We start from the raw sequence: 26,702 nt of genomic DNA, 5'->3' as shown, positions 1-26,702 counted from the left end.
GAGGGAGACCAAACCATAAGAGACTCTTAATCTCAGGAAACAAACTGAGGGTTGCTGGGGGGAAGGGGAGGAGGGATAGGGTGGTTGGGTGATGGACACGGGGAGGGTATGTGCTATGGTGAGTGCTGTGAATTGTGTGAGACTGATGATTCACAGACCTGTACCCCTGGGGCAAATAATACATTATATGTTAATTAAAAAAAGATTAAAAAAAAGAAAAATATTCCTGACTCTATTGTTTTTCGTCTTTCGGGAAACAAAGTATAATGGCTTCAGGTAACAACTCATATCACTTTGTACAGGGCGTGTCACAGTATGGTAAGGCAGGGTTGGTCCTCAGAATCCCCAGGTAACTGCCATAAATCCCTCATTCTATACTTTCAAATTTAAGATCTCACAGATCTTGTCCACACAATGTCTCTACCCCAAGAGGGGACCCAAATCTTCTGATTTTAGGCACAACAGAAAGTGAGAAAACTTTGAGCATATCCTTTCTTTCAGAAGTAAAAATGGATAGGTCAACTTTGACCTATCCAGAGGTTAATTATGATAAACACTCTTTTCAAGTTCTCTGCTGTTATTCCCCCCTCTGCATACACACTTTCTGGAGAGGGATGGGGAAATTCAAGTTGCCCAGTTCCTCCTCAATCACATTACGAATTTCAGGAGTTATGATCTTCTAGGACATCAAAGACACTCATATTAAAATGCAAGAATGGACTTTATTCTTTGAAGTTAAGAAACCCAAAAGGTTATTGGCACACCTCTTCCCCTTCCTTAATTAGACATAACAGAGTTAATTATCATTTCAAAAATCTATAGGAATGCTTACCATGAAGTTTTTAAATTGTTGCTGCTGGTATACTACCTCACTAGCCAATGAAAAAACTCGAATCATGTTCGGGAGGAAAATTTTCACTCATCTGACCTAGTAAGGAGAACAGAGTATTCCAGGAAGGAAGGTGAGGGGCCAGGCCACTGATTTCCTCACCAATGTACTGAGTCGCATTCCAGGCAAGGAGATTGCCAGGTCCTGTGACCTTAGCACCCTAGAACACCCACTGTTTCATGATAGACTCACAACCCTGCATATGTGAGTGGTACTGCTTTTTAACCCACTGAGCCACCCAGGTGCCCCATAGTGGTACTGCTTTTTAAAGCAGAAGCCAAGGAAGAGTCTATGAGTGTGAATGATGTCAGCTTCATTCTCTACATTTTGTATGAGAGACCAAACCATGATTGAAATTCAAGGATCAAAATTCTGGTCATGCATACAAAAGCACAGGGCCTTTTCCATCATTTACCTGAAGCGTTTGAAACAAAATTCCATCACTGTGTGCATTTAACCTGTATCCCCTCAAATCAGAATAAAACAGTCCCTTCTCCCTCCCATAAAAACATAAATAAGCTCAGCGGATATTTACAGATCCCAACTTAACAACCAGCCCCTATAAGTCCTTCTCGGCAGGAGGCTAGGTATACATTACGTTCAAAATTAGGTTAAATCATTAAAGTAATGAGAATGACATAACAGATGACTAGACACAATAGAGAGTCATAATGTGCTCAACGATTTTGCCCAACAAAAGAATTCTTTGCATTTTCTTTAAATACGTAGATTGATCCGTATATTTAATCATTTGGTCACAGATCTTTACTTGAAGAATTGGGAGGACAGTTTTTTAAGGGCTTATCTCAAAGGTCAATCAGAAATGGACAAAGAGGGGCGTCTGGGTGGCTCAGTGGGTTAAGCCTCTGCCTTCGGCTCAGGTCATGATCTCAGGGTCCTGGGATCGAGCCCCACATCGGGTTCTCTGCTCAGCAGGGAGCCTGCTTCCTCCTCTCTGTCTCTGCCTGCCTCTCTGCATACTTGTGATCTCTATCTGTCAAATAAATAAATAAAATCTTAAAAAAAAAAAAGAAATGGACAAAGAAGCAACTATGAAACAGTAATAACTGGCAAGGCAGAAATAAGTTTTAACTAACAGGACCTTCATTCCTACTCAGGTTTTCAAGAACATGTTTCCTGCCTAAAATGGGATACCTACATAAGGTGCAGACTTATGGGATGTGGACAATGCAGTTTTCTCCAGAAGGGACCCAGGTCCTTCTTTACTAGGCTTCTGGCTGAATCCTGGAAATCTAGAAAAAGCTTAATTCCTTTAGTTTAATTTGTTCTTGTTAAAATATAAATCCATCTGGGCTTCTTTTTAAACTGGTAATAGTCAATTACCCTCCTATTTTAAAATGTTTCCAAACTTTCCCCAAGTGCTAGTTTTAGTAACACGAAAGAGAAAATATTGACGCGCCAGATAATTGAGTAATTTGTGCATTCATTGATTCAAGCATTTATTGAGTGCCTACTATGAGCCAGACAATGAAACTCAAAAGATGAAAAAGTCACAGACGCTTGCAGCCTAGTCACAGAGGCAAATGAGTCCCAGACCACCATGCCAGAGTGTGTTCTGGGGCAAGGTGGCCACATGGGAGACAGGCTTGGCTACGATGTAGCCAAGTGAAGAGTGGCTGTTCCCAATGCCGCATCTATTTCACAATTTTGTCTCCTGTCTAATCTGTCTGTATCTATCGACCAGGATAAGCTGAGCAGAACAGACTAAAGGAGGAATCTAAATTAGGCAAAACTCAGGAGTAAAGAGAGAATATTGTTGCAAGAAAATGTGCTGAATCATGCGAATGTTAACTGCCAGTAAGCATATCTAGACCCCAAAGGACTGACTAAATCTTCTGCGGGTGTTTTGAAGGAACAGGAGAAAAGCAGCAATTGGGAGAGGGAGGAACATGCTTCTGCAGTTTACTTCCTGCTAATCTGCACTCTCCGTCAGATGAATCGATCATGGTATGTATTTTTTGGTGTTTAATGTTTTTAATGATCTAATGGCAAAGAGAAATGATGACAGATGCATTCAGTTGCATGAGTTCATGTACATATCAAAGCTTACTGAACAAAACTCTGCAGCAAAACACAGGAATTTAGGCAAGTCAATATGTAGTGACAATTTCTTTCTTTGTGATTTAAATTGTAAACAACCCTTCTCAAATTAAGAGGACCATGTAGAGAAGGCTGTAGCTTCCCCAAATTAGCAAGCAGCACAGGGAACAGATGATGCCCAATTGGCAAGGAATGAGATGGTTCTGGATTAGACGTTTTCCTTCATCACCATATTTAATTATCTTAGCAAAGAAATTGCAGGTTTACATCTGTATCTGTACTCACTCAACATAGCCAACAAGAATCACACTGATAGAGTGGGATTTAGTTGTTTGTAATTCAATCCTCTTGATTACTGAACTCCAGAAAGCTTTAAGGAAGGTAATAGTGATGCCTGGTGAAAGGAGGAGAATTATGAAAAGTTCTTGCAAACAAGAAAGTTCAATAACATAGTTAAAAAATTAATGTGCAGGAAGCCATATTCTTTACGTAAACAAATAGATGGTTAGAAGTTATCATAGAAGGAAAAAAAAGCCATTTACAATAGCACACACACACAAAAAAATCCCAGGAAAAATTTAATGAAAAGGTACAAGATTTACAGGAAGAAAACATCAAAAACATTTCTGAGGAACAGAAGATGAGAACAAATGTAAAAGCACTGCATTGATTCATTCAATAAAAAAATGAACACTTACTACATGCCATGCATCATTCTAGGCTTTGGAGATATAAAACTGAATAAAACCGAGAAAATCGTTGCCATCTAGGAATTAATATTCTAGCAATTACTAGAATATTAATATATATATTTATATATATCAAACCTAACATATATATATAACATCAAATCTAACATTATATATATATTATATATATATAATCTAACATCAAAAATATGTCAATTCTCTTTAACCTCTGAAGTTCATAATATCAATAAAAATGCCAATAAGATTTTTTCAGACACAAGATATATTTAATATTATTGCAAAAATGGAACATGCATCCTTGCAAAGATTCTGCAAATAATTGTGGTCCCAAAGTAGAGCCGTTTAATTAATGTTGCTATGAAAGAATACAGAGAGACTGTCCATGATGCCAACTGAATGAGGTACTGGAATCATGACTGGAGGTTATGCTACTAATTATAGATACCCAGATACTCTGGAAGCATGAGCCTGGAGTGGGAAGGCTGGCAATGCCTCTTTGTATGCGTTGCAGATGTTGGTCAGAGTCTGGATCTTCTAGGCTTTACCAAAGGAGAGAAGCAGAAAGAAAGAAAGGAAGGAAGGAAGGATGGGAGGGAGGAAGGAAGGAAGGAAGAAAGAAAGAAAGGGAGGGAGGGAGGGAAGAAGGAAGGGAGGGATGAAGAAAGAAAGAGAGAGGAAGGAGGGAGGGAGAAAAGAAAAAAGAAAAGAAGTAGCATAGACATAGGGCATTCAGAACCCATCATTAGACCATCCTAGTGTTTTGTAATACTGATTTGCATAAAATAAAGGTATGGCATAGGAATCATATTTTGTTCCATAAAACTCTTTGGCATCTGGACATTCTGGCTTCATGGCTTATTTAAAAAAATATAATTGGTGGGTATTACAGAGGGTGTGTATTGCATGGAGCACTGGGTGCGGTGCATAAACAATGAATTCTGGAACACTGAAAAGAAATTTAAAAAAGAAATAAAAATTTAAAAAATATATACTATTAGTTTACTGTGGGAGAAAAAAATCTGCAAACACAAATTACGTGAAATGTGATATACAAAAAAAAAAAAAGAAGAAGAAGAAGACGTCAAGAAAGGGCTGTCATGGTGCAACCTGCGAGGACCCTTATCCGGCTGGGCAAGTAGTGCTCTGGATGGCTCCTTGGAAGAGTGATCCCCGAGCTTTCTTGACAAGAGCCTCAGTTCAGCAAATGGAGAAGGGAAGATAGTAGAGGCACAGGAACAGTAAATGATAGGTGATTACATGGGTTCTGGGAAGAGGATATCCATCAGTTCAATTTGCACTTTGTCCATCAGGCTGTGTGTTAGAATCACCTGGGGAGCTTTTCAAATACCAATGCCTGGGCCAAACCCAGAACAAACCATCAGAGTACCCCCTGATGGTAATTTTTTAAATGAAACTTTAAATTTTGAGATAACTATAGATGCTCATGGAGTTCTAGGAAATATTGTAGAGATCCTGTATACCCTCTGTCTTGTTTTCCCTTGTGGTAACATCATGTGAAACTGTAATACAATATCACAAGCAGGATATTGACATGATGCTGTCAAAATACAATATAATAAGTTCCCACACCCACTTCTCTCCTCCCTGGACACCTTCCTTAACCCCTGGCAAACCCTAACCCATTCTCTGTGCTCATAACTTTGTCATTATAAGACTGTTAAATAAATTGCATCATACAGTTTGAAAGTTTTGTGGTTGACTTTTTACATTCTGTACAATCTTCTATACTGTAACAATAGTTTGCTCCTTTTTATTGCTGAGTAGTAGTCCATGGCATAGATATACCACTGTCTGCTTAACCATTTACCTGTTGAAAGATGTGTAGGTTGTTTGTTGTTTGGGACCGTTATGAATAAAGCTACTGTAAACATTCATGCACAGGTTTTTGTGTGAACCATAATAATTCATTTCTCTGGAATAAATGTCCAGGAGTACAACTGCTGGGTCATATGGTAGTTCTATATTTACTTTTCTTTTTTTGATTATTTAATTTTATTATGTTATGTTAGTCACCACACAGTACTTCATCGGTTTTTGATGTAGTAGTGTTCCATGATTCATTATTTGCATATAACACCCGGTGCTCATTGCAATACGTGCCCTCCTTAGTACCCATCACTGGGCTTACCCATCCCTCCATCCCCCCCTCTGAAATCTTCAGTTTGTTTCCTGGAGTCCATAGTCTCTCATGGTTCATCTCCCCCCCGATTCCCTCCCCTCATACTTACTTTTCTACTAAATTGCTAAATTGTTTTTCAAGATAGCCATACCATTTTATACCCCCACCAGCAGTGTATGAATGATTCAGTTTTTCTACATCCTGTCCACTACTTGATGTTAGCCATACTGATAGGTGTGTCAGTAATATCTAATTATGGTTTTAATTTTTGTGTAATTTGAGTCATTTCCCTAATGGAAGGGAAACAGAAATAGAGGGGAATACTGAGTGCCTATGAGCCAGACAATGAAACTCGAAGATGAAAACGTCACAGATGCTTGCAGCCTAGTCAGAGAGGCAAATGAGTCCTAGACCACCATTTGTGGTCTGTGTGTGTATTTATTTGCCATCTGCATGTCTGACAGATGACGTATCTTGCCATCTGACATTTCTTTGGTGAAATGTCTCTTTATGTCTTTTGCCTATTTTCTTTAGATCACTTGCTTTTTTACTACTGAGCTTTGAAAATTGTTATATATTTGAGGTAATAATCCCTTGTTGATGATGAGATTTGCAAATATTTTCTCCCAGTCTGTAGATTTTCTTTTCATCCTTTTAACAAGGTCTTCTGTAGAGCAAATATTTTTAATTTTGATGAAGTGTAATTAGTCAATTTTTCCTTTTATGGGTCATGTTCTTGTCAAGTCTCAGAATTCTTCACCAAGCCTCAGATCCTGAAAATTTTCTCCTTTCTTCTTTAGTTTCTAAAAGTTCTATAATAATATTATAACATACTATAACCATAACATTATAGAACTATTCATTTTGAGTTAAATTTTATTTAAAGTGTGAGACTCAGTAAAAAAATTCATATATTTTTTGAGGGGAAAGTTCTATAGATGACCAATTGCTCCAATACCATTTGTTGAATAAGCTATCTTTCCTCCATTAAATTGCTTTTGCACCTTTTCAAAAATAAATTATTTTATATACCATTACTAAGTACTTCTGATTCTTTCAATTTGTATGTATTATTTTTTTATTTTTTTTCCAAATTGCTAGTAAGTGGTTAGGATACAATATACACTGTGTTTGTCAATTTCCAGATTCTTCATTCTTTATTCTTTATTTTGTTCCATTGATGTATTTATCCCTCCACAGATACCCCACAGTCCTTATTACTGTATCTATAAAATGAGTCTTGAAATTGGGTAGGCTGATTCCTCCCTCTTTATTGTTCCTTTAAAAAATTATTTCAATTATTTCTTTGCCTTTCCATATAAATTTTGGAAGTATTTTCTATATCTACAAAAACTTTACCTGGGATTTTTATAGGATCTGCATTAAGACTGTATGCCAGTTTAGAAAGAATAGACATCTTTACTATGTTGAATTTTCAAATCTATGAACCTGTTATGTCTCTCCAGTTACACAGACCTTCTTTGATTCATTCATCAGCATAGCGTAATTTTCAGCATACAAGTTCTATACACGGTTTATTAGTTTTACACCTGAATATTTCATTTTGGGGGTAACAACTATAAATGGTATTATGTTATTAATTTTGATGTACATATATTCATTGCTAGTGTATACATGTATAATTGATTTTTGTATATTAATTTTGTATCTTGTGGTCTTGCTGAACTCAATACTTCAAGGAGGTTTTTTTTTGTTTGTTTGTTTGTTTTGGCTTCCTTAGGGTTTTCTATGTAGACCATCATGTTCTCTGCAAAAAAGGATACTTTTATTTGTTTCCAATCAGTATGCCTTTTATTTTTCCTTTCTAGCGTAAAGCATGAGTTAGAAACCCCAGCACAATGTTGAATGAGTGCTAAGAGTGGATATCCTTGCCTTCTTTCCTGTCTTAGGGGAAAGACATCAGGTGCTTCATCATTAAGTATTATGTTAGTTGTAGGTTTTTGTAGATACTCTTCATCAAGCTGAGGAAGTTCCCCTCTATTTCTATTTTTCTGAGAATTTTTATCATGATGAGTATGAATATTGTCAATTTTTTCACCTTGATTAGTTGTGGATCATGTGACTCTTCTTCTTTAAAGTGATAATGTAGTGGCTTACACTGATTTTCTAATATTAGACCAATCTTGCAAACCAGAAATCAATCCTACTCATTCATTATATATAATTCTTTTTATACATTGATGGATTCTATTGCTAATATTTTGGTAAGGATTTTCTTTGCATCTATATTCATGAGGGATATAGTACGTAGTTTCTTTTTGTGCTATCTTTGGTTTTGGTATCAGGGTAATAATATGAGTTTCATAATATGAATTGGAGAATACATCCCTTCCTTTTCTATTTTCTGAAGAGATTATACAGAATTGGTGTTTATTCTTTTTAAACATTTGGTGTAATTTTTCAATGAAGCCACTTGAATCTGAACTTTTTTTTCTTTTGCAGGTTTTAGATTACAAATTCAATCTCCTTAATAGTTATAGGACTATTTATATTAACTATGTCACATTGTGGTCACATTGTGTTGTGGTACGTTGTGCTTTTCAAGGAATTGGTCCATTTCAATTATGAAAATCCTTGCAGGGGGGGGAACTGGGCATAGGTATCTTTTTTAAAGCTCCCCAGGTGATTCTGACATGGAGTCAAGTTTGAGAGATACTGATTTAGAGATTGGTGCCATGAGGAAAGATGGGTAGAAAATGCTCAGATTTAAGTTTTAGGAAAGGTAAGCCTGTTATTAGGTAAAGTAGTGGACTTGGTAATGATGGCATGAAGTGTTAAGGAGAAAGGTATTAGATTTGGGTCAAGGAGAACCCTTAAAAGCCACTGCAGTAAAATAATGTAAGTTAGACTTTGTTGTGACAACAAATAAAAAAATGAACAATTGCTCAACCACAACAGAAGTTTATTCTGCTCATATACAAGCCTAAGGTGGGTGTTCCTGACCAGCACCCAGTCCTCTCCACATAATGGTTCAGGAATCTATGCTTTGTTCCATTTTACAACACTGTCATCTTCCAGGACTCTGGTTTCCAAGTTATGAGCTAAGATGCCTCAAGGTTCCCTAGTGAACTCACAGGACCACTGTAGACTATTTTAAATTTTTGAGGAACATAGAGCCATTCTTGATATCTGTTGGACACAACACCACCTATTATCTTGAAGTAGTTTTGCTCAACATTGGATAAAACTGCATTGCTTTTGTTGATGTCCTACCTTTCCAAAGTTAGGTTTTGAGTTTTATAAGAAGGGAGCTCCATGTGAAAATCAATGTAGAACAGGAAATAAAGCTGTTAATGTTTGATTTGAAAGTCTGAGAAGTTGTGCAGTGGCCAGCAAACAAACATATACCATTCTAAGTACTTCTGATTCTTTCAGTTTGTATGGTTTTTTTTTTTTTCCCCAAATTGCTAGTTAGTGGTTAGGATAATATGTACTATGTTGTTTGGACTTAGCTACTTAATAAATGGAACTATTGATATTTCATTTGACCTGGAGCTCCTGTAAAAAAAAAAATTAATTACTGAGACATTAAGGGCTCTACAACTGAGAAAGTTTGGAAACTTCTGCCCTAGGACTTTAACCTGTCTTCATGCACCTGGGGCAAGGGGAAAAAGCACTTTCTTAAAAGCCACACTGGTCTGCTTCTGTTCACATTCCAATGGCAAGAATTCATTCCATGTCCACACCTAACTGTAAGGGAGGCTAAGAATTGGAATGTAGACAGATACCAAAGCTATAAGGGTAGGCTGGCTTTTTAGGGACAGGTAGGCAACATATGAGAGACTGAAATCCATCAACAGCTATATGGATGGTATGATATGGATTCCAGATATACCAGAGACAAATCACTGTGTGGGGAGTGAGGAACTGTGAGGGGCTAGAGGGGCTAGAGGACCTCAGGGATTCAAACTCGTTTGATTGGGGAATATTGATGTCTGTCACTAAGAAAGGGAATCTAGAAAATGAGAGGAAGTTACTGTGGCTATGTCTCATTGAAGAGGGGACAGTCACACGATATAATACCATATACAGAGAAGGAAAATGTGACTTAAATATCCGGGGAAAAACCTAGTGCTAGGATAGTTTTTGTCATACCTTAAACAAAGTGAGTGGTCTATAAGACCCTCACCCTACAGCTGTTAAAAAAAAAAAAAAAAAAGTACATTTTAAAAGCAACCTCCATAGGCACATTCAGCCAAATAAGCATTGGTGAAACACTTTACTTCTTGAAGTTCCATTAACTACATAGATTCTACAAAAAGATATCATAACCAGTGAAATGGAAATACTACTGATGAATACTTTATGCCATAAGTCACACATTTCCCAATGCTAATGATAAGGAGAGTGTTTTCTCCCCCCTCCCCCGCATCTCCAGTGCCTAGAATGGTGCCTGGCGTATTAGTAGGTATTCCTGGTAACTGCTGAGTGAATGAGCACATCAGTTCCAACAGAGGGAATTATGACTAGGCAATGAGCATTGGCTTGCAGCGAACAGAATTATTGTTGGATGGTGCAGAAGCAAAAATGATAAAGGAGCAGAATTTAAACAGCAGAAGACATGGTTATTTCCCTAAGCTTACTTGGTTGATCATCATCATCATTATTATTTTTACCATTTCTTTAGTGAGGGGGATTGAGGCCCACACCAGAATACCATAGCTATATCTGTGTATTACTTTTGGAGAGAATATCACTGCTCACACTCCAGTTTTATCTATATATTACTTTTAGCAGTGCCACTAGCAAGTTTATCCCCCTCAGGAAATAAGCAGATGCTTTTTCCAATACTCATTCCAAGTTCCTCCTAACAACCCCTGGTTCAGCAAAGCTGCTGGGATCAAAGCTGGGTTTCTGTGATGAATGGCTGTATTTTCAGTCTCAGTTCTTGCCACCCAGACTTGCAGAGAAAGGTCTTCTGGCACTTTCTACCTCTGTGTAGTGACATGAAGGATGGACCTGAATTTCTCTCATCCCCTGGGAATCTGAGCATAAGTTAGACTAGTGGCAGGGATGTACAGCACATAAATATTACCTAGCACAAATATTCATGTGAAACAAAATTATGATTGGTATTTATCTTACACAGTGATAGGGATGGCTGGATTAATATCCGTATGTTTCTTAGGGCACCTCAAGAGAAAAAGAACATATAAATATGCAGGACCGAATATAAAAACCTGAGCCTCCTGAAAGTACATGATAAATAGATTGGGATTTTAAAATAGATAAAGCTGAGATGTGGATTCCAGTGTAACTGATTCAGATACAATATGTCTCCTAAAGTATTGGGAAAAGGTGTCACTGATTTTAAAATATGGCAAAACTAGAATTCTTTCAGTTTCCCACTTTTTCAAAATCAGTGATTTAATTGTCAAAATTTGGTATTAAAGTTTCCCAGTGTCACAACTTATTAACACATTATTTAATTTTTCTGGGTCTTAGTTTCCTAATCTCTAAAATAGTGGTAATAAGAGTACTTACTCTTAGGGTGTTGTGAAAACTAAGTGATAAAATTCTTCTAAGGAACTTATTAAGTGACCTTATTATATGTGGCACACGGTATAATATATATTTATTATATTAATATGTATTAATTATTATTGTACTTATTATAGCACCTGCTACATGCCACACATTGAGTGTTCAAAATATATGTTAGTCATAGTATTAGTATTATCACTAGGACCTTATATTCCAGGTGTGCAGATGACCAATATTCTACTGTTTCTGATTGTTATGAATAGAAGACAAAACAATCAGCAGTGGCATGTCACCATTTGTCGAGTCATATATTCCTTTGAGAATCTAATGAAAGCCATGGGCTCCCGCTCCAGAGAAGTTTTGTATACAATCTCAGGGGAATTCACTCTTGACCACATCCCTGTACTCAAGAAACCATAAGGCTCTTGAGTCACATCAGATTTGAGCAATGTGAAAATCAGAGAACAACAGCTGCTAGGCTGATATTTTCTAATTTGTGCACATAATCAGGTAGGGGTCATGAAACAGCAAATAATGCCCCAAACCACCATTCATACGCTCCTACGTAGTCATTTAATAATCGAAAGGAAACCATATCCACGATAGAAGAAACAGGAAGTAACTCACCTCAGCGAAACTTCCCCTCTTCCTGAGCGGAATGGCCTATGCGGTGGGCATGTATTTCTGAGAATCCATAAGGACCAGCAAAAGGCAGTGTGCAGAGAATCCAGTGACTGCACTTGTCTTAAGAGCCCCAGGCAATTTTCCTTTGGGACAACTCTCCCTCTGTGACTTTTTACTTGCAGCTGGTTTTAACCACATTTTCCAAGTTGTTGACACAATCGAAAACTGGATTCCACAAGTGAATCTTAAAGAATTGGCACAGCTAATTTTGAACTTATTTGGATCTTCAGTGGTCTCCTAGAGAAGTTAACTGCATTCTGACAGCTACTTGTGGACCATATCGGTTCAAAAATATTTTTGAGCTCTAGCATTTCAAAGACCGATAATCACTGCCCTTACCCTTTACAGCTCACATTCTACATGTCTAAGGGACAGACGCCTAGGCTAATAAGTTCAGTTAAGTGTGTTTGGTCCACAGAATGGCCCGGGAGCCTAAAGAATCACAGTTCAACCTGTGGTCCTGGGAAAACCTCCTGCAGCCTATAGATGTGCAGTTAGAGATTTAAGTTCATCCTTCAGGTGATAGTTAGTTCTTAGGTGATATCTATTAAGATATAAAAAGATATAAAAAGCCAGAGCTACTGTGTAGGGCTGGATTAGAATGATCAGATGGTCTGGTCTGGGAGTCCAGTTGAACTAAAGGGATGAGAGATAGGTCTTGTTCAGCTGAGGGGTGAGAAGAGAGAAGCACTCTGGGAGGGAAGGAAGACATTGAGACAGACAGATGTCCGGTTGAGCTAGTCATCAGGGGGTTAAACAGCTTAGCTAGTTCCTCCTGGGACTTAGCAGCAGCTAAGGCACTGTTGCTTCTTCAAAGATAACTGGAAGGACACTGCTTGGGGTCTTATTCTGTGTGAGAAGGAAATGGGTGGATGATGAACTTCAACGAGAAATCAGACTTCTTAAATAATCAGGGCAAAGTGGACTGAGAGCTATGCTTGCTCGCTTGGCTTCCTCCTTCCCGGGATACCTCAGTACCCAGGAGTCCAGCATGAGGTAGACAGCCTGACTGAATAAAGAAGTCAAAATAAGGAAATATTCTGACACTTTAAAGATTATCCATCCTTTTAGAGCAATTAATACTTTTCAAAATGTTCTCACATCCACGATCGCATTTAACGTTTAGAACAACTCTGTGAAGAGGATGACACTCCCATTTTACAGATTAGGAAACTGAGATTTGAAAATTAGTTTGCTGTGCAGAACTTTGTACCTGTTTCAGCACATGAAAATTGCACCCTCGTATAACTGAAAGCTATAAATGTTCAGACTCATCATCAATTAATGGCAAAACAAGGGTCATAGAATGTAATGAAACGCTATTGAGAAAGGGGCTGAAAAATAAGGTCCTCCCCAGGCAGAGTCCAAGCCACCAGAGTAACAGTAAGCTAGTGAGCTAGTCCCTCTCACGTTGTGACGATGTCATAGGTATTTATTTGACTTTGTCTTGTTTTACGAGACTTGATCTGTTTCAAATAAAGGAACAGATGGAGAACTAACAGTGCACTCACCGCAGACAAACAAGAGGCAAGGCATCAAGGGAACCCTTTCGGCTCTCCATGGAGAAGCCAGGCAGCAGGGCTGTAGTGAATTTGAGTTTTATTGGAACCCTCTTGAGACTTCACTGGAATTCAGAACAGGCGGAGGCTGCGCTGCCCCCATCAAGGACAGCTCCCACATCCTACCTTTGACTTCCTCCACCCGGACAAGGTCAGGAGACTTCTCTCCTAGCCCCTCTCCTGGTCCGGCTCTTTTCTTTGGCTCCACATGGGAAACACCTATATTCTCATCCCAAAGAAAAGGTTTCCCATTAAGGTGAGCAGCAGGGAATGAACAGACAAGTCGGGGTCATTACTGCTTCCTCTCTGTATTAGTACCTCCATCACCGTAGGGAACACGAACTTACCCAACTATCTTGCAGCTTCATTCTGAATATGAAATGTTTTAGCCCTTTCTGTCTCTCCCTGTCTCTCTCCCTCCATCCTTCCATTGAATAGTTACTGATAATTTGCTAAATGCTGGGCCCTTTGCTATCTAGCAGTAAACAAGACAGACTCAGCCCCTGCCCTCAAAGAATTTATATCCTAGTAAGAAATATAGATCCTAAACAATTAAAAGTCATAACAAATATGATTAGTAATAATTAGCGAAACAAAGGTAAGGATTCTAAGTCCAGGGCTAAGTAGGAAACAACTGCTTGAAAAATATTCACAACTGGTTCACTATGTTCACGTGGTCACATGGTTTTGTAACATTTGAAAAAGATATTTTGGAGTTCTTTTTCGTAAAGAGTTGCCCCCCCAACCCAATTCCAAAAGCTTCAGGTACCACAAAACCTAGATCTTCCTCTGGTAACACCACCTTACACCTGAATAGAGCTTTAAGAGTTGCCTCATACAGTAACATGCATTTTCTCATTTGATTCTCATGGAAACCCAGGATCTAAGGATGAAAACATTGAAGCTGTCCAAGGTTAGATGACTTGCCTAAGGACACCATATAAAGCAACTTATTTGCTAGAACTTAAAACCAAGTGCTCTAATCCCATTTTCAACCTTCTTTCCACTACATCATTTTGCTTCACTCAGGCTCTCTTGGTTTGATGAGTTGCCCAAGTGGCACTTCACCAAGTAGTCCATATACACAATGGAGTATTATGCCTCCATCAGAAAGGATGAATACCCAACTTTTGTATCAACATGGATGGAACTGGAAGAGATAATGCTGAGTGAAATAAGTCAAGCAGAGAGAGTCAATTATCATATGGTTTCACTTATTTCTGGAGCATAAGCAATAACATGGAGGGAGGCACCTGGGTGGCTCAGTGGGTTAAAGCCTCTGCCTTCGACTCAGGTCATTGTCCCAGGGTCCTGAGATCGAGCCCCACATCGGGCTCTCTGCTTGGCGGGGAGCCTGCTTCCTCCTTTCTTCTGCCTGCTTCTCTGCCTATTTGTGATCTCTGTCAAATAAAAAAAAAAAGAAAGAAAGAAAGAAAAGAAAAGAAATAACATGGAGGACATGGGGAGATGGAGAGAAGGGAGTTGAGGGAAATTGGAGAGGGAGATGAACCATGAGAAACTGTGGACTCTGAAAAACAATCTGAGGGTTTTGGAGGAGCAGGGGGGTGGGAAGTTGAGTGAGCCTGGTGGTGGGTACTACGGAGGGCACATATTGCATGGAGCACTGGGTGTGGTGCATAAACAATGAATTCTGGTACACTGAAAAGAAATTAAAAAAATAAAAATTTTTTTAAAAAAAGTCCCAAATTCTAATAAAAAATTTCTAAGATTATTTTTCTTTCTCTTCTTGAATGTAACTATGAAACATTAAAACAAATTGTGGTTCAAACTGATTGTGAAGGTCGCTTCCACACAACAGATAAAAGAATATTTACTGATTTGTATTAAGTGAGCGACCTGCCAAATCCTCATTTGGAAGGCCACCCCAGTTCCAGAAAATAACACCTTTGTGTTGAATTTCATGAAACATATGCCTTGCTGAGTATCTAAAGAAAAGGCTTACTCTTTTTTTTTATTGTTTTAATTTTTGTTCAACTCAGTGATATATATACACATATGAACATATTTTTCTCCTATCTGAAATCTGGATACACATTTCCTAGAAGAAAATCACCACTCTCGTTTTCTTCCCCACTGCATACTCTCCCTTAACAGATTCATCACGCGGTCTGAATACAATACCCGCCTGTGTTATCAAGTAGGAACAGAGCAAAGGACAGTTTCTTTTTAAAAGCACAATGCCCTACCAACGCCTTTAAAATCCATTAAAGAAATATCTCACCAAGCCCAGGAGAGCATTACAATAATTGCTTCTCTCACCCAGGTGAAAAAGGACATACCTGTCAACGAAAGAAGTGCAGAAGCAATTAACACCTCAACACTCTCCTGGGAAATTGCTTAAATTAAGGAAATAAGAGGGATGCTTTATGGTTATTGTATTTCTCATATTTAGTTACTAGCATGGCTGGAGAGTGCCTCAGTCATTCCCAACTACTCTCCCCCAAGTAACAGGGTCAGGAGCCAGCATGGGCATGACTCGGGGTGTATGTGGATGACTCCATGTGTGGCCCATATGGGTTCTTCATTTACTCCATTTTTCCCGGGTTAGGAGCAGAAATAGGGCTGGTAGATGCACTAATGAAATCTACATCCAAGGCTAGATATGTCTTAAATCAGTAGCTTCTCAGGCATACAAAACTCATTTCTGAATTCTGTGCTACCACAACGGAACTGCTTTCTTCTTGCTCTCCCAAAGCTGGACTACCAAAAGTTCATGTTTACCAAGCCTTCTCTACAAATAGCAGAGGCCTGTGATTGAGCTGGGGAATGAATCAGACAGGTAAAAGCCTTTGTTTGTCAGCCACAAGATCTAAAGAGAACCTAGAAACCCAATCTATCATCTCTCCCTCTTCTGGGAAACACCCAGTAATGTTATATGGCCTTTATTGTACAATATAGGTACACAAATCTGCTTAGGGTTTTGAGAGAAGCTGAAAATAGGGCCTGGGATTCTACAAATCTTAGTAAAGGGAAAATATATTTCTTTCTTTCCTCCCCACCCCATCCCCAAAGTTGGAATATTGAAGAGGGACCAAAGCCACTCAGAACTCCCAGAGAAAATTACAGAGGATGCTGTAGTTCTCCATCCCCGCCCCCCTTTTTTTAACGGGTGAGGTCAGGTAAAAATGAAAAAGAAAGCACGGCAGAAGAAAAGCATCAATGAACCCAGAAAGATGCTGGGGGAGACTTTGAAGGAGGAGGGCAGTTCTTCACCCTTCCTGGTGACTGAATTATACTACAGACAGCCTTAGAGTTCAAGACCTACTTTCATTTGTTTTTTTTCACTCTGTGCCTATAAACACCATCCAGCACCTGTTTAAATACTCGGAGAGCCATCGATATCTTCTTCAGACAGTTTCAGTGACTAATAACTGCACTCACTAAACACCTTATGTGGACCAAGACTGACGTAGGCTGTGGCAGACAGATTCTCGTGTGGTCCTCTATGATCCCTAACTCCTGATCACAAGCCCTTGTGTTGCTCCTTTTCTTGAATGTGGGTGTGACTCGTATCTAACCCACAGAATATGGCAAAGGTGCTGGGATGAATGTGATTACGGGTATGTGATTTTGCACACATGGCTGGGTTGCTCATCTTGCTGGAGGTTTTCCCACCCTTGTGGGCTTTGAGGTAGTGGACAACCATGTTGGGGCTGAAGGCAGCATCTGGCTGACAGCCAGCAAGAAACTGAAACCCTGAACTGAATTCGGCCAACAATCTGTGTGAACACAGAAGCAGATCCTTCCCCGGTCAGGTCTTATGAGATTGCAGCCCTGGTGACGCCTTGACTGCAGCTGTGTCAGACCCTACAAAGAAGACCAGAGGAGCTATGCCTAGATTACTGATGCATGGAAATTTTTAAGCTGCTAAGACTGCGGTAATATGGTTACCCTGCAATAGAATACCAACATAGATGCTCTCTATGCATCAACCTTTATTCATAGACTTCATTACCCTCCCATTTCACACAATGGGAAATGGGATCACACAATGGGATACACAAAGCATGACACTTAAGTAACCAGCCAAAGTTCCCACAGCAGTAGGTGCAGGGCTGGAATTCAAAAGGGACAGGCTAACTCCAGAGCCTGTGTTCCCAACCGGTGAGGTATACTGCCTTTCTGTACTCTTACGAAGTAATACGTTAAGTTGCTTCCAAATCTGATTTCCTACAGCTTACACTTTTAGCAGCGGTCAAGAACCCAAATACAGGTACTAATTAGAGATAATAAATGAATGAAACAAGCCGTGTGCCACCTGATCCATAGAGTGTGGTGTGGGCATGAAATAGAGAGCAGAGAAATGGCCACTGTCTCATGGTATTTACCGGCCAAAGGGAAGCTCAGGCTTCCCTGAGCTGGTGGGATGATGTTGGTTGGGGACCTCTGGGATACATGTTCCAGTTACACCTCTGGGATCATGGAGAACACATTGATCCCTTTTCCATATGACTTAAAATATCTGAAACTAGTGATGGTTTTTGTTTCGAATCTTCTATTTTCTCCTACTTATATGAAAAGTGACAACCTCACCTTTATGTTGCGCTGCCTTGTGGATCACCTTCTTGACATGCGTGGAAGGGTTTATCAGGTTGCTGCCTCTGCGGTGTGAGCTGGCAGAGATGCCTTCTCCTCGTCTCCATCTGTGGGGTTGGGTCTGGTATGCCCACCAAGATAAGGTCCTGCCCAGTAGCTCTAATCCACGAATTTTCCTTCTTGTCATTACCGACTCCAGCTTAAGATTCAGATGATACGTAAGGGTATGGAGCAAAGTCTGAGTTGAGGATGCCCTTCCACACTCTGCCTCTACTCCTCCTCTCATCTCAGGAAACCACTGTCAAAATTTGTGTCTAAACGTCCATTCTCTTGTCGGACACTAATATTTAACCTAAATTGGATCAAAGAACTCAATGATAACTTGCTGTTTTCAATATAACACGTATGTCTTGGAGATCTTTTCACCACAGGGACTATATAGGTCCACTTCACGCTTTTTAGAAGTCTTGTGAACTTTCTTTGAAGGATTTGTGTGATCATGCCTCATTTGATAGATACTTGAGGTTGTTTCCAGTATTTTACTAATAAGCAATGCTTCAGTGAACATCTCCGTATATATGGATTTGCTGGCACATTTTATTTCCAGTCCTGCCCATTTTCAGCCACACCCCACCTGTCCACTCATGGCTGACTGGAAGCCCTCTCAGTTCCACTTTTCAACAGTGAGGCAACAGAGCTGGGGGAGGTCTCTTCCTCTCTCCAGAGCCGCCCTTTCCCAACGCTAATAATGCTCTATCTCAAAAGCAAGCAGTGATGGTGACAATGGTTGTTGGGAGGCTACTTATACTTTTTGAAAGCATTTCTTTATAGAATGGGGATGATCCTCAAAAACTACCAAATCTCATAAGTAGGCAACTTACAGTTACGTATTTGTGCATAAGGATGAGGACTGCTGTGGGATAGATCTCCAGAAAAGCTGGGAAAAGTGGATATATTTTTAAACATTTGGATGGATGCTACCAATGTGTCTTCTAAGAAATTTATATTCCTATCAACAATATATGTTCTTATTTTCCTGTGTCCTTAATATAATTTAAACATTTGCCATTTCATTTTCTTATAAACTCCTAATATATCCTTCCTTTTATCTCTTGCTCCTGAGAACAGAGGATGAGTTCTTGTTCCCATAGCTACTACACCTTCATGTGGGCTTCTAGAAAGAATAGTTCTTGGATATGCTTTATTAGAATATGGACAACTTTTTCATGTGAGAACAATAGGAGGTGTTAAGGACACCTAGAAGAATGTTTTCGAGTTCTCTAGGCCCTAACAAGAACGTGGGAAGAAGCTTAATGCTGGTAGAAGCTGGGCTAATGTTACTTTCAGCATGGTGAAATGTTGGGTTACTCAATTCTAATGATGCATATCTCGAGCGGCTTCTAAGGAGAATGATCTTAAATTGGAAAAGGTAGAATTTAAAATTAATGCATGAGAAAACTGCTGAAAGTAGGTAAAGTGATAGTAGAACAATTCCTTGGCTGTTTAAAATCTATTTTAAGGAGGCTTCTAGAGTCAGAAAAATGACCTCCCCTAGCATTAAGAGAATGTACAGATGTGACCATGAAAAGAAGATAAAAATGAAAGATATGCCAAAAGACTAGGAACGAGTAAGCATCTCAATTTTTACAATGAAGGGCTCTGGAAATCATAGATTGCTAGGATTAAGGGCATGTCCTGGTAAAATTTGAGATAGAGGGACGCCTGGGTGGCTCAGTTGGTTGGGCGGCTGCCTTCGGCTCAGGTCATGATTCTAGCGTCCTGGGATCGAGTCCCACATCCGGCTCCCTGCTCGGTGGGGAGCCTGCTTCTCCCTCTGTTTCTGCCTGCCACTCTGTCTGCCTGTGCGTGCTCGCTCTCTCTCTCTCTCTAACCAATAAATAAATAAAAAAAAATCTTTAAAAAAAAATTTGAGATAGAATTATCTCACCACTGAAGAATAAGGCATACAAATCAACATTATATATAAAAACAATATAATATAAGTACACACTTAAGCCTTTCGGTGGGCTTTGAGAAAGATCTCTCATGATAACCTGTGGACAGAACAGAGTACCGTGAACTCAAAGCCTGTGGTTTTAAAACTCACTGAGGATGATAACCAAAGGCTGCAAATCAGTGTTAATAGGGGGAGGGTCAAGATTCCTGGTGGGGTGCTTCAGAGTTCTGTCCTTGGTCCTGCTTATGCCCCCAATTCTTAACACTCTTCGATGCTTATCAAATTTGTGGCTAATGCACTGCTAAGAAGAGTGGTAAGTATCTGTGATGAGCAGGAATAGAGACTATTTCTACCATGTCGCAAAGATGAGCTAAACCATTTGAGGGCTGATTATGGAGCTGAAAGATGAGGAGCTCTGGATTCAGATGATTCTAAACTCAAACACCAGCTCTGTTGTTGCATAAACTTGGGCAAGTCACTCAAGCGTCTGTAAGCCTGCATTTCTTCCCCCATAAAATGGAGATAATTAACTATCTCTTTTGAATAAACAAGGCTGGCACATGATAGATGCCCAACAATTGTTAGTACCCTTCCCTCCTCTTCTCAAATTTTACTAGCTGAAGACAATAGAAGTGAACGTGCAGACAACAGAACGAAGGGTCCAGTGTTGCCCAGCCTTACACAGAGTGCTACTGCTCAAGGCAGAAAGGCTAACTCTTGGGAACGATTTATGAGAACAATGCCCACGGGGTGCCAGGCCAGCACAAACAAATATCTCTATTTCATGTAAAAAATACAACCTTAATCTGCATTAACCCAATAGAGAGCATCCGGGTCACGGAAGGAGATGGTTTTCTCACACCGTGCTCTCTTTAGTTAGAGGAAATTTCACTTTTGGCTGCCACAGGGTGAAGAGCATTAACCACCTTAGAAAGACTACTAGGGTGAGGAAAACATGTCATGGAAAGCAAGATTGAAGGAATGGATCTGCTTTACCTGGTTAAACAACAAGAACGATGGCAACTCAGGGAAGAGATGATCACTGCATGAAAGTACGTGAAGAACTTACTTTGGTGAAATTCAGGAGGATTAGAAGAACCAATGCGCGGAGGTACAGGGTGGGAAATTTCAATCCATTGGAATGAAGAACAGTTCCTAACAAGTAGAGATATTAGAAAAAAAAAAAAGTGGGGGCTACCTTGGAAGGTAGTAAGTTTCCTGTCTCTAAAAATATTGAAGCAGAAGAAGTTAGATGTGGAGTTTCCTATATTGAAAGAGGAAAACAGAAAAAAAAGGTGCCATGTGTGTGCATGCATGTGCACATGGACGTGAGTGTGGTAGGGTTAAGTGTTTATTAGAGAACGAGTAAGAATATTATGAGTTGTACTCATCATTCCATCCATTATTTTATAATGTTTGATGTGTAACAGTGATCAGATCCTAAGGTAAGTGGTGAAAGGAGTCTTTATACAACCAACATGGACTTCACTGAGATATGAACCCTACTAGGCAAAACTTTGTGGGGGGAAATTTTGATAAAGGCGTATTTTCTTGAATTTAAGGGACTCTAACCTCAAATTAGAGATGAGTGTAGAATCCAGAAAAATAATTGTAGAGCAGCTTGAAACAGGATGAGCTAAAAATGCCAAAAAATTCAATAAAAACACATGAAATTCTGGGTTTTCATAAAAAGAAATGACCGTGGAAGGGAGAAGTTGGAGGAGAGCTCCCAAAGGAAATGGAATAGAAAGCGGCAACGTGGGGTATCAGCATTAGGTGGGTGAGTTCATTTTACCCTGTTTGATTTGAAGAGGTAGGGTTTGTAAGAGACAAGAGGGTTTTATTTAATTAGAGATCTACAGAGCTGCCTGTTGAGCCTTGGAACTTGCCCTAGGAAATCTATTCTCCCAGCCTTTGAAATGACACCTCCTCTCTCTACTAGCCTATACCATTCCCTTCACCACCTTATTCTCTGTAATGATCTCACTTCCTATTTCATGAAGAAAATAGAACACGGAAGAGGACACACACACACACACACACACACACACACACACACACACAGAAGGAAGAGAACTCACACATCCTCTCAGCAGGAAATCTACCACCTGCCTGCCTTTGTGCCTTGGACTGTCTGCCTTGCCTCCTGCTGACACATCCACTGAATGCTGGGTCGTCTCCCTCTAGCCTCTTCAAAGACTTTGTGTTTGCTTTTACCCCCTCTCCCTCCTGCGTCAATTTCTCCCACTCCACTGGATCAGCCATATTAGTATTACCCACAGTTATCTCTCCCATATTATTTTTTAAAATTATGTTATGTAAGTCACCCTACATATTTTTTAAAGAAAAAGAGTCCCTCACTCCCAGGATCACAGGTCCTCTCCAACAACTGCCCCATTTTCCCACTCCTCTTGATAGCTTTATGTTGAGAGGCTGAAAAGATTGTCTACCTTCTCTGCCTCTGTTTACTTAAGTCCTATTCTTACATCAACCCACTCAAATCAGACTTTTGCTCATACCATGTTATTGAAACTAGCCAGAGTCACTAAAAACCCCCTTCTTAGGGAATCTTATGGTCAATTCTCAGCCCTCATCTTATTCATCTTATCAACAATATTTGACCCAGTTTCTTTCTCCCTCCTCAGTGACATGTGGTTCTCAGCTTGGATTCCTGGTATATTCTCCCGGTTCCCCTCCTACTGCTTCTGTTTTGTTCAAGTCTCCCGTTGAAACTTCCTTCACAGCTGACCTCTGAAGGCTGGTGTGCTCCAGCCTCAGGGCTTGGACCCCATCTTAATCTATCTGCACACCTAAACGATATCACCCATCCCCAGGGGTGTATGTATGGCTGCTGATCCCACAGTCTGTATCTCCACTGGCTTCTCCTTTGAGTTCCCTACTCCCTCTACCGCTGACCTAGGGCTTCTTCAGTGGCTCTCTATCTTGGTAAATGGCACTTCTGTTTACCCAGTGAAGAGAAAAAACCATGGACTCATCCTAGACTCCTGTTTTCTTCTCACATTCCACATTTTATTTTTAAGTAGGTTCTCGGGAGTCTTTATTCAAAATTTGACCGTTTTTCAATATCTGCACCTACATCATCCTAGCCTGACTCACCACCATTTCTCTTTTCTATTTTTTTTTTAAAGATTTTATTTACTTTTTTGTGTATGTGTGTGTGTGTGAGTGAGCGAACGAGAGAGAGAACACAAGCAGGAGGAATGGCAGGTAGAGGGAGAAGCAGGCTCCCCATTGAGCAAGGAGACTGATGTAGGACTCGATCCCAGGACCCAAGCTGAAGGCAGAGGCTTAACTGACTGAGCCACCCAGACATCCTGACTCCCCATCAATTCTTGTCTGAAATACTGGAATGGCAACTGATCTTTCTGTTTCCACCCTTGTCTCCTTCAAGTCTATTTTCCATATAGAAGCCAGAGAAATTTTAAAAAGAAAATTGTATCGTACCTCAACTGTTTGACCCTGGCAGTGGCTTTGGGTCACACTCAGAATAAATTCCAAACTCTTACCTTGGCTATAAGCTCTACAGAACCCACCTTTGTCTCTCCTTCTCCAACCTCCCTCCTCCCCTCCTTCCTTCCTTTCTTTTTCCTTCCCTCCTTCCTCCTTCCTTCCTCCCTCCCTCCTTCCCCTTCTTTCTCTCAAATTTTATTTTTAAATAATCTCTATACTTTTAAGTAATCTCTACAATGTGGGGCTCAAACCTACAGCTCTGAGATCAAGAGTTGCATTCTCTACCAACTGAGCCAGCTAAGCAACCCCTGACCTCATTTATTACCACTCTTAGTCTTGCTCCTCCCTTTCTGACCACGCTGGACTTCTCTCAGTTTCTTTAACAAACCAAACTTGTTCTGACCTCAGGGCCTTTGCACTTGCTATTCTTTTGATCTATACTTCATTTCCTCCAGAACATTATATGGGTTACCCCTCATTTTAAGCTCCCCAGATGCTATTTCCTCCCAGAGGCCATCCTTGACTTTCCTCACAAACCCAGAGCCCCTGTCTTTCTGCATCCACTACTTTCTACCCCTTATACTAGTTTATTCCATGCTATTGTACTTAGCATAGTCTGACCTTATGTTAGGCACTTGTTGAATGTATGTCTCCTTGACTAGCAGGCCAACTCCAGGAAGACAGAGGCTTGTAGGATATTCCTAGTACCTGGAATAGTAATAGGCACATAGCAGGTGCCCAAGAAGTTGTTGGACAATTAAATGTTGAAGGACTGTATAAGGGTCACTTTTGATAAAAATTCAGAATAAAAAAAATGAGAGATCATGTTAATTATAATGGATTTAAGGAGAAAATAAAAGTATGGCTGGAGAAAAAAATAAAAGCAATGTAGTGAAGTATGCAAGGGTAGAAGGCATGGAATCAAAGTGCAGTTTACATTCTGTGCAGAAAACAGGAAAGCACCAGAAGTGCAATCAAACTCTTAAAGAGAAGAAGATATTTGGCAGGTGCTGTAAAGTATTTTCTCCCAATTATGATGCAGAAATCTTATAACATCAGTTTAACATCTAATTCATTAATAGGTTCTAGAATGTATAAGAATGTTTAATCATTTTATTTTTAAATATATTATATATATTTTTTATTTTATATGTATTTTATATTTTATATATATTTTATTTTATTTTATATATATTATAAATATATTTTTATATTATATATATATTTTTTATATTTTATATATATTTTATATTTTATATATATATATTTTATATATATATGTGTGTGTGTGTGTGTGTATGGGGGGGGAGGGAGGGAGAGAGAGAAAGAGATGGCATGCACATTGCCTAGAGTCAGTCTTTACTCATTTAATCCGATAGTGGGGGATATATATATATATCCTTATTTTAGAAACCTCTTTGCAAAGTTAAATGCTTAGCCATGAAATGGGGATTGATTCCATTTATTCAGTGTTATCCTGAAGTTCTGTATTATTCTAAGGTTTTAAAAGGGAAACATAGAATATGGTATTACCAGTTTAAGAATAAGTATTCACAAGCCTGCTTGGCCAATTTTAATTTTTTCCTTTGAATCGGAAGCCCTGAAAAATCACAAATGTATAGAAGAAAGTATAGCACAGTCTGAAGCATGGCCAGTTTTCTTCCCTGGATTCTCCTAGGCCTTTGTTACTGGAGAAATCATGGTATGATCCCCCGGACTTTAGCCTTCACTCACTGACCAACTCCACTGAAGGGTACCGGTTGGTTTTGACTGAGATGGATTCCCTAAATTTTCCGTACACTTCTGAGCAGAGGTTCACGTGGCCTGTAGAAGTCAAAGTCTTTATACCTCTTACTCATTAAGGATCGTCTTCACCACCCTCTCCTCTGCATTGTTCAGGATTCTAGCTGAACTTGAGTTTTATCTAGGGTCTGTCCAAGCTCCACAATTCTCCAGGCCCTGTGACCATGGGCAAGTTATTTTAGCTCTCCAAACTTAAATTTGCCTATCTGTTAGAGAAGAATAAATGAAACTTACTTCCTGAAGGAGTTTTGGGGAAGAGAAAAACAGTATTTATCAACATGGTTAGTCCAGTACTGGAAGCATAGCATGAAGTAAATGGCAAGTAGTATTTTTATAATTTTCTATAGCTTCCCTCATTTTTTCTTTCTAGATTAGGTTACTCTTATGATCCATGCATTCTTGTCTATCCCTAAGCTCTGGATTAATATTGTTCAACCTCCTCTTTTCCTTTTAGTATCTCTTCTCATTTCCTAGCAAAAGTCCTAAATGCCTTCTACTGCCATTCAAAAGACCCATGTCTGCGCTATGAATCTACAACTACTTAGCAACATACAAACGAAGTACACAGCATTGGGGTTCTCGAAGTCATTTCTTTTGAGAAGAATCTCATTCCAACGCAGTGCTTCCTGAAGTATGGTGTATATACACGTTAACAGATGTATTTGAGAGGACACACAACCTTTTTTTTTTTTTCAGTGTTCCAGAATTCATGGTTTATGCACCACACCCAGTGCTCCATGCAATCCGTGCCCTCCTTAATATCCACCACCAGGCTCACCCAACCCCCGACCCCCTTCCCCTCCCAAACCCTCAGTTTGTTTCTCAGAGTCCACAGTCTCTGACACAGAGCCTTTTGAAAAAGTTCAGGATTAGAAATTTTAAAAATTTATGTTAGAAAATATAATTAGTATCTCAAAGCCCAGATAACAAAGGTTTGGATAAAGCTAAGAAAAAAGGGAATTGATTTAAATTTACTGAAAACCACAGCAATTATGGTATGGATAGAACACAGATATATCGCCGACATGATGAGGATGACATGTGAGTGACAGAAATTTGGGAAACTATTCCAAGTCATGTAATAAGAGAATATTGATGGGCCCAACTGCTCTATTCTACCGTAAATTGTGTAAGATGGTTCTTCACTTTCCCTAGCACCAATCAATACAACTTTCACCCAGCTTAATTCTCTAAAGTCACTTGATTTAAAAACCCTGATTGAAGGGCTCCCTAACTTGGAAACGGGGAGAATTAATTTTTCTTCAGCGCAAAAGTCTCAAAGGGAAAAGGCTTTCTCCTTATAGTTCTTGTCCACATATCCTTGAGCCTCCTTGTAAAATGGTCTTCAGACGCTGGGAGGCTGTGC

At 39.5% G+C, this 26,702-nt stretch overlaps 1 protein-coding gene across 1 annotated transcript in view; it reads right to left on the bottom strand.

The window, feature by feature from the left end:
* The window catches only part of GRIP1 (glutamate receptor interacting protein 1), a gene marked incomplete at its 5' end in the record, with an annotated part of 234,870 nt that overhangs the window by 149,333 nt on the left and 58,835 nt on the right, over positions 1-26,702 (bottom strand). The gene's annotated exons all lie outside the window — the stretch shown is intronic.

This window comes from Martes martes (genome assembly GCF_963455335.1).
Source record: "Martes martes genome assembly, chromosome: 8".
In the NCBI taxonomy this organism is placed as follows: Eukaryota; Metazoa; Chordata; class Mammalia; order Carnivora; family Mustelidae; genus Martes; species Martes martes.
This window is presented reverse-complemented; position numbering and strand designations above follow the sequence as displayed.